The sequence below is a fragment of the Macadamia integrifolia genome, chromosome 9 (genome assembly GCF_013358625.1).
Source record: "Macadamia integrifolia cultivar HAES 741 chromosome 9, SCU_Mint_v3, whole genome shotgun sequence".
NCBI lineage: Eukaryota > Viridiplantae > Streptophyta > Magnoliopsida > Proteales > Proteaceae > Macadamia > Macadamia integrifolia.
Genome location: NC_056565.1, coordinates 36653446 through 36663387, shown reverse-complemented (window position 1 = coordinate 36663387; position 9942 = coordinate 36653446).

Genomic DNA, 9942 nt, shown 5'->3' with positions numbered 1-9942 from the left:
TTTTTTTTATGCTTTTCCAAAGGTCTGGAGAAAGCTACAATCAATAGTCGACAAGCCTAAACCATCGGTTCAGTCAAACACACAATATCTAGAGACGACTCCCTTAAAACTGATTGCAAGGCCTTCTTCGAGAGACCTTCTTCATGCCATTGACGTTCCGAAAAAGACTACGCATAATCACTTTTTGGAAGCACCATTATTGTCAGACTTATTTTCTTGACCCCCTGCTGTTTTCCTTTGCTTTCTTGTATTCACTGCAGATACTCCGCCCTTTTCACTGTTTAAAATAGCCTTATCCATTTCCATAACCTCAGTGTAAGAGAGAGAGCAACTCTTCCCCCTGAAATCTCAGCCAGAGAGTGTCCACCACTGCATCTTTCACACTAGTATCACGAACACCACCACCACGTAGACTATCTCTAATATCCTTACCCTTCTCCAACAGCATCACCTTTCGTCTTGGACGAGGTGAAGAGAGCCTCATAGAACCACCGTGGCCCTGCTCAATCGCCCTGGTCCTCCTGTCCCTTCTTAGCAATGCCTAGGACCACACTCACATCTTCAGCTGGATCCGGTTCAATGGAACCCACATCAGACTCAGATTGGGAATCCTTATCCAACCTAGATGAGGTATCCTCATCTGAAATTTCCTTATGCATAGTTGTCTTTACCAAATTAACGTTCTCCATATTTGGAGAGTCCAAAATAATTTGAATATCTCCCCCCTCAAAACTAGCTTCATTAGGAGTCCCATGTAAGGAAGGAACTAAAGAAGAGGCGCCCTTCAAGGAAACTTCCATAGAGGGATTGTACTCTCAATCGGAGTTGACTCCAACCAAGTTAACTCCATCTTCTACCTACACTCCCCTGAGATCCCTGTTGCTGCATTCTTAGTACTTTGCTTTTCATCATCAGATTTCTTTTGCCGGCAAGACGACACGTTGTGCCTTACCTTCTTGCAGTAGCCACAACTTTCTAAACCATCTTCATAGATAAATTTTTGTCAAAACCCAACAAAAAATTAGAGGGTGTTGAGTTCCAAACGTTCAGCTTGCATTTCATCATAATTGAAGAAATCTCAAATATGTCACTTCAATCAAAGTTCTGGCATAATACCCCAACAACCCTTGACAGGTAAGACGATCCAAGGCCATAGGACGCCAAGCCGCATTTGCAATTGAAAGCAAAACTTTCTCATGCCATTATTCAAGGGGAAGGTCCGAAAAGCGAAACCAAATAAGCTTGGTTAAGGATTGCTTTTCATAAATGTTGAAATCTGGTTTTCAGTGCTGAAACCGGATCGACTGCTCCCCAATTCTCAACGGACTACACCTCCATACCACAACCTTATCTCCTTCATAATGAAACTGAAAAATAACAAAACCCTTGCCCAAAGGGTGCATTATTACTTCCTGGATTAGATTCAATTTTCTCCAGTTTCTTGATGAAGACCATCTAATGATGTCAAGAAAAATTGACATGCCCTATCAACGCAAACCGAAAAAGCTTCCTCTTCGCCTCATAATCATTATGAGGAATGACAATACTTATGATATTACCAACCTGAATTGGCTTTGGGAGAGCAGCAATCTCAGGTCAAAAAGAATTCCCTACCGCCCTTGCATAAGAGTGTTTGGGAACAGAAACATTAGTTGTCTCTTGCACAATACCCTGAACTTGAGATATAGGTCTACGATCTGGCACCTCCATATCTCCACCATCATCTTCAACATCTTCTCGAATATTTTGCCCTCCCAAATCACCAAAATCACCAGAGGCACCCATCCCCCTCTTCAAAGAGCATACCCAATGCACGAAGTTCTTGCTACTACTTGATCTAGGGAGAAAACATGCAACCACTAGATAATAATGGAGTAACCTTATCGTTGCACTGAGACTCACCAAAATTTGATTCAATGGAAGAAGAAAAGTATTTAACCTTTATTTTGTAGTGTATGCATAGATTTCTTTATTTTCCTCTTTATTTAATTTCTTTTGTGATTTATTTTTATGCTTTATTTCTTTATATTATGGCATTATGTTATGGTTTATAATTTTTATTATTTTATAAAAATACCAAATAAATATGAAGGTAAATTTATATGGTGGACAACTTTTAGGTTAAAGCATAAGCACATTATGAATCCAACTCATTGATATATAGTCTTGTATACATCAACTGTTTCTACACCAATACTCATAATATCCAGTTACAATGGTAAGGACCATTCAAGTATGGAGACCAATTGTAATCTATTAATGAAATTCTTGTTTCCATACCATTGACACTCATATAGTAATCCATTCAAGATTCTCATCTGAGTTGTGCATGAAATATTCATTTATGAGAGCATATAGTATCTTTTTTTTTTTGGAAAGCGAGAGCATATAGTGTCACAACCATGGTTTTACATATTGATATTGGATCAGCCGTATCGTATCGATATCATATGAGACCAATCCTGATACCTGGTTGATCCAAAATCAGGTATTCTATCGGTATCAGGTTTAAAATTGTTTAAAAAAAAACTAACTTTTATAAAAGATAGGGGTAATACTGACGGTCTGACCGATCTCGTCAATACTAGATCGGTATCGTATCGGGATCGATACCGATAACTAAGTCCTTGGTCACAACTGAACAAAATGCTCAATTTTGTCTCTAGTCCGGAATAACTTTTAGGTTTTTTTTAGATTAAACCTAAAGACAATATCCGCTCATTATAACCATGATAATTAGTAAGTGTTCATGAAATTCTTTTATGCAGATTTGATGGACACACTTCCAACAATAACCCCTTCCCAAAAGGAAGATTCTTTTTTTTTTTAGCATATTTCATTTTTGAGTTACTAATAGAACCTTTAAAAATGGTGGTACGACAAGTCCTCAGTCAGAAGCAGAACAACATGTAATTAACACCTAGCAGTTCTGGTGGGATGAAATTTTGTGCATGAGTGGACCCCAAGGTCCTCTGCTCGTTTCTGAAGTTTTAGGCTAAACCAAGTTTGTCAACTAGTAAAACAACTTATTGAAAAAAATCAGGAATATTACAAAGGACTACAATACGGTGTATGGACATACATGAGAAGGTAAATCTATGCTTATGAGAGACTACATCAAATCTTGATCCAAAATTTGATATTTGAATATTTCACATAATTTCCTAAACATTCAATGATCAAAATTTCTGGAATACCTTTCTATATGGAAAACTTTCGAATGAGAGTATGTTGAAATATTTTTTCCCTTTAACAAAATACAAAATTGCAAAGTCATCCATCAACTATGGTAGAAAAATTATCTTACTCGATGATTTCAAGAAGAAATGAATGAATGGTAGTGCTTATTTTTTAAATGCAAAGATAATCGCAGTAAAGTGTCCGAGCTCGGCGCACTTCCACATAATTCTTATGCTCAATACAATGCCCTGTGACGACCTTTCACGTGAGCTAAGGGGCTTTAACCGTGGAATATTTGTTCCACAATTAGCTCTTTAAAAGTTAAAAATTTAGGGTTTGACTTAATGGGTGAAGTGGAGTGCTGCATCTCCATTCTTTATTATGGTTAACTCCTTGGTCCATTAACCATCAATTCCAAATCCATGGATGGATAATTTATCTCCCTCGTTTTTCTCTTTCTGTTTTTGGCACCTTTAGCTTTTCATAATATTGAAAAGCAAACTCCAATTTGTAAATGGACAATTATCCTCTTGTTTCTTCTTTGAAACTCTTATATTTTATTGGAGGGTGGGGGGCCCATTTTAATGCAATGCCCTTTTGTGGGAACCTCATCTTATCCACTACATACGGATGCTTAATGAGGTATCATGAGAGAGTCAAAAAATCATTATCCATTGATAGTGGATAATATTATAAGGGTTTATTGATGTGATTTCCTTTTTTTGGTAAGATATTGATGGATTACTTGCCACAAGTCCTCGTGGAGTGATTAGATCCTCTATCCGGTAAAATTTGGGTGCAGCAGTCTGGACGTTTGAGCCATTTGGCAGGGCTCTGTTATCTTCTATTATAGTATGATGCTTTCTAATACTTGTGGATAATCTTTGAGGAACTGCTGTTGTTCTACTGTACTAGATAAAAACTGTGAAGAGATTATCTCTGATAAGATTCCCATGAGAGTGAGAGAAATGAATCAACCAAGAATTACTTTATAACCTTATTCTTCCATTTCACTCTATCTTGGTTAACTTCTTTTCATTGATCAAATTTGTGTTTGTAACTTTGTTATTGTAGGTAGGATAATTAAAGGGACAAATCAAGCAAGTAGTACATGCTCCATTAGCATCTCTGATGTGCCGACAGGTGGCTGTCTTCTTCCCATCAAGCTTTTTTTTCTTGTAACTAGAAATTCTGAACTTTTATTAAGGATTAAAAAGGAAAGATTTAGAAAAGAAATATAATAAGTTGTGATTCAGGATTCCCCACCTTCGGCATTATCATTAACAGAGATTAGTGTTAGCTTTGGTAAAATTATACCTGTATTTATTATGAAGATAAAAATATATACGTAGGATTGTCATCTAAACAAGAAAACATAATATACATGCAACATTACAACAATGTACACAATGTTTGACCATGGGTAATCAAATATCAGAAATTTGGAGGAAAAGCTAGCAACTCTACAAGGTTTACCATCTTTGGTTGCATCTCAGGCAAAGGAGATTGAGCTTTAAAAGCGCATTGGGACGACAACCATTATGGGCATGACTGAGGATTATAGCTAGCCTCAAAGTTCTTCTTATGGGTCTTCTTTGGCAAATTGAGATAAGTGACCAAATCAAAGTTTGAGAGGACCAATGGATCCCAAGTCTTCTTGGCTTTAAGATACAACATAATCGACCAGATTTATGTCCTTTTACCTCTTGTTTTAGAATTTGATCAGCAGAATAGGTGTCAGAACCGCCAACTGTTGGAGGCCTACTTTCACCCTAGTGACAAAAAGTTGATCTGATCCTTGAAATTATATAATCTTTATTTTTTTCGGATTGATACATTAATATCGGGAGGGGTCCTTAATGGATGATACAGTTTCGTCTACCATGTTCTATGTGCTAAGAACATGAGTGATGCTTCAGTTTTGGCATCATCGTCTTCTTCTAGAAAAATGGTACCATCGACTGTGTGAAAACAAATTTAGCCCTGTTGAACTTTACCAAACATTAGAAATTTTACTACATATAGTCTAGCAAATACTGCAGCATTATCTCATTGGAAGCAACCTTGGAGATAGAGTGCACGCGATGTGGAGAGACTATGGAAACAATAGATCACATCTAGCTTGCTATTTTTGCAATAGCAGTACGGTTTGGTAGCATGGTTTCGTATATTTCTCCTTCTTCTATTACAACTAGTTTACAGCTTTGGATCCAAAGTTGAGGAGCCTTGGGAGTTTACGTGTACACACGATGATATAGAATGGGATGCAGTTGGGAAACCGAGATTTTGGTTTTTATAATCTAATTTTTTGAGGTTTTTGACTTTCTTTGTCGTGGCTCCCTTCTCTACTGATGGCAATGTCGAGGGTGGATTAGGGAGCTGAGATTTGTTCAGTATGTAATTCTCTTGTATGGCTTTTGCCCTGTTACTCTTTCGTTCTTTTTTATATTTTTGCTGATCTTAAGCAAAAAAAGGGAGTTCACGGGAAGAACATATATTTGGTGTGCATGCAATGATTTCATTTTCAAAAGGCGTACATGGTCTCCAATTGATGTCATTCAACAAATTCAATGGTCCTTCAATGAGTTTCAATATGGTCCACCTCAACCAAATTAACATCCCAGATGCTCAGTTTCAGCAGCAGCAGACAGTTCTTATGGTATCCTGCTATAGTATAAAACTTTATTGTGATGTATCCTTCCTATTATATAGTAGAAAAGGAGGACATGGCTTTATTGTTCGATGTTATAGTGGTAGACCGCTTTATGTTGCGTTAGAATCATTTATGTGCATCCATTATAATGGGCGAAACAATTGTGATTCGACTAGCCATCCTTTAGGCTATTGAAGATAGTTGAGACCATCTAATTATTGAATCTGACTATGAAGTACTGATCTCAATCCTTAACAATGAGCTTCAATTCGCCATTTATAGTGATTCCTATTATCTAGGATATTATTCATTTGGCATCTAGTTTAGAATCATGTACTTTCATGGTTATTGCAAAGGAGGGAAACAATTTAGCTTACTGCCTTACGAGATCTGGTCCTTGACGTATAGAACTGCTTGACATATTTCCACTCCATGAGTTATTGAAGCTTGTAATTCGGAATCCATGTGTACCACACGTTCTAATCATTAAAACTATGTTAAAAAAATGGGAATTTACCATAGCAGGGGTGGGGTGGCAGAGTAGCAGGCGATCTCTAGCGTGTGATCGTGGCAAGGGTAAGCCTGGGATGGGAGTAGGTATGTGATTGTAGCAAGGGCATGGATGCAATAGGGACAGAGGGTGAGACATGACAGGGACTTTATCACAACAGATAAGTAAAGGCAACGGGCAAGTAGACGCAGTGAACAATAAGTAGCCAGTAGTGGTAGGTAGCAGCTAGGCAGAGGGGGGGGGGGTTGCAGCAAGCATAGGAAAATAGGACTGATGCGATTACTATAGGGTAGGGGTGATCATAGTCAACAATAGGACATGAGAGGTCTCAATCAAGGGTGATCTCAGATTGGCTTTGATACTAAGTTCACTTTGGTAAAAATGTGTGTATGTATCCATTATAGAGATGGAAATATATACATAGGATTACCAAGTAAACATGTCAATACAAGCAAGTAAGCTCTAAACAAGGAAACGAAATATAAATGCAAAATTACAATTTTACAGTCATTAACAGTTTGATAGTCATTGTTTCAATGCTATGACCTCAAAGGAAAAGAAAGAAAAAGACAAAAGATCAGAAGAATATATTAAAATAGTCATGCAAAAGTCTTACATTTATTGGTCTAGGGTTTTTGGTCTTCTTGCCTCTATTTCTTCAAAGATTGAGTTTGTTATGTTCTATTTTTTTTGGATGGGTCCTGATAATGCTAAATTTCTTCACCCTCTTAGTTGGGCTAAAGTCTATCTTCCACAAAAGGAGGGAGACTTGGGTCTCCGTAGGGTTAAGGAGTCAAACATTGCTGGGATTACTAAGCTTATCTAGAATATTGCTTCTAGAAAGAAAGCATCTGGGTTAATTGGGTTTATTTTAGATACCTAAAGTCTGACTCCATCTGGACTGCTTCATTTCCATTGGATGCTTCTTGGGTTTGGAAAAAGATTCTCAAAATCGGCAATTTGTTTCTGATTCTATCCAATCATCTATTGGTGATGGATCTAGCACATTGCTCTGGCTTGATAATTGGCATCTTGATGACACTCTAATTCTTAAGTATGGTAATAGAATCAGGTATGATGCAAGTTCAAGTAGATTGGCCAAGGTGTCTTCCATCCTTAGAGATGGCCAATGGTTTCCGGGCCCGAGAAATTCTGCTTCTGTCATTGAGGTTTGGGATAAACTTCAAAGTGTCAGTTTGAGGTCTAGAGGGGTAGTAGGGATGTTATTAATTGGATGGCAAACTCTTTCAAAAAATTCTCTCCTTCTTCTGCTTGGAATTTGATCAGAACTAAGGTTCGCTTTGTTCCCTGGTATAGATTGTTTTGGTTTGGATTTTCTATTCCAAGAGATTGCTTTATTGTTTGGAGAGCTTTTACTTATGCTCTTCTAACCTAGGAGTTTCTTTTCCAAAGAAATATCATGATCCCTAACTATTGCCTTTGTTAGAATTCCATTGAAAGTGTTGACCATCTATTCCTCTCCTGTCCCTTCTCCAAATCAGTTTGGAAAGATATCCTTAAAAAAGTGTTGGTCTTTTCCTAGAGTTATCTTTCCTTTTGACAAAGAATGGAGGTGGGTCTTGAAGACTTTCAATGCAAATCCTCTTGTGATATTCTTGGTAAGTTGGCTTTTAGTGCAATGATCCATCATGTTTGATGGGAAAGAAATAAAAGAAGATGGTCTACTTCTTTGCATACTATGGAGAAAGTCTAAGACACTATCCCTTTTGGGAAAATTTTGTAGTGTACCTGACTCAAGCAGAAATAGACATCTGGCCTCTTCTTGGGATCTCCCCCTTGTTTTCATGTACCCCCCTTTTTTTGTTTTTGTTTTGCCCCTCCCTTGTTTTTGGATGTTTCCCCTTTTAGTGATTTTTTTAGTGGCCGATGTTAGGGCTCCTTGCCCTTGGATTGCCATTATGGCTTGTTCTTTTGTTTTAATATATTTTTAATTGACCAAAAAAAAAAAAAAAAAAAGATGATGAAAAAACATTAGAAAAATGGGAAGTTCACCTTCGGTAATGCCATCAGCAGGAAGCTCACCTAAATCTTGTTCTTCTAAGAGCATCTCTTTCCAAATCCTCCCTAATATGATACGGAAAATCAATTACCAATGAAGAAAAAACTTCAACAACCAAAACCTTAGCGAGATAATCTGCTATGGGATTTGCCTCCCTATAGAAGAATTGTATAATTTTCCATTGAATGATTGACAAGAAGGCCTGAAAAAAAATTTGAACAAAAAGGAGCAGCCAAGTTCCTACTATCCCCGGTAGTAACTAGGGAAATAGAATCTCGGGGGTTGGTTTAAAAATTCGACCCTAGAAGAGCATTTTTACCCCGCCTCTAGGATTCCATTTCCATAGATGCAACCAGGCTAAGGTAGGAGCCAACTTTTTCCCAAAAAATTCCAATCTTACCTAAAGAACCAAAGGATTGATTTTTTTTTTTTTTTGCCCTTTTTCTTTGTACCAAGGATAGATTTTGCTTTAACATACACAACAACTGATACTGAATCACATTCAACCCAAAGTTTGTCAATTCCCAACTCAATAGCTTTACGTAGACCACACGAAAGCACAAGAAGATTCCAATTCATAGTTTGTTCTCGGACCAAGGAGTTCATCAAAGGAAAGAGAACTGTACTCACATGAACAAACAAAGTTCCTTCCACAGATTATTACAGTCAAAGAATGAAGCAACCAGCTAAAGAAAGCTCTTAGCCTCGGGCATGTTTGATTGCAGAGTCATCATGTGGGGGATAAGTTAGAGAGTCGGAAAGTGGAGAAAACACGCAAACAAAAGACAAGTTCTAAAGAGAGTAAGACTCCATTCTTGAGATTGGAAAACACGCAAAAGTGTAACTATGAAACTAAGAAACTTCGCAAGAGAAAATGACAAGTAAATCTTCTTTTTCGGAACCAAACATCCTCTCCATCTTTGAGAGTGGTTGGCATCTCAGGGGTTGGTTTTCGGGTTCGGTCCTCCAGGTGATAATCTGTCTCTGTCGACTTCTTCAAACACCCTTCGTGGGTTGGAGTCCATTTTGGTTGTCCATACGTCAACACCTAATCCATGTAAAACAACTAGGCCATCCTTCTTCTCTGTAAGCGGGACTTCTCCACGATACTCGCGTGCCTCCGTTGTCGTCGTCATTAGCGTGAGAGCCCATAAGGTGACTAGGGAGAATATGAAAGCTCTTGCTGCAACTGATGTAGTCATCTGATCGATAGGTTAAAAAAGCCACTAACTCTATGAAATTGCAAGCAAGATAGCAAGGAGAAGAGTGGAAGTAGCGGGTTCAGTAGTCAATGATGGGGAGCCCATTTGGATACATTATTCATATTTATAGAGACCATTCTGCAGGAAAATGGGCGAAAATGGATATGCATACTAGTGGGAAGATCATGAGATTTTTTTTTTTTTTTTTCTTGTACGGTTAATCTTGAAGCTTTTTCAAACCCATGATACGATAGATACGATAATGGAAGGTCCTATAAGCTGACAAATCCAACGCCGCATGTGGGGCTTGCTTTCTAAGCTTCTTTCCGCTCTCTCTCTCTCTCTCACTCTCTCTCTCTCGATATATATATACATC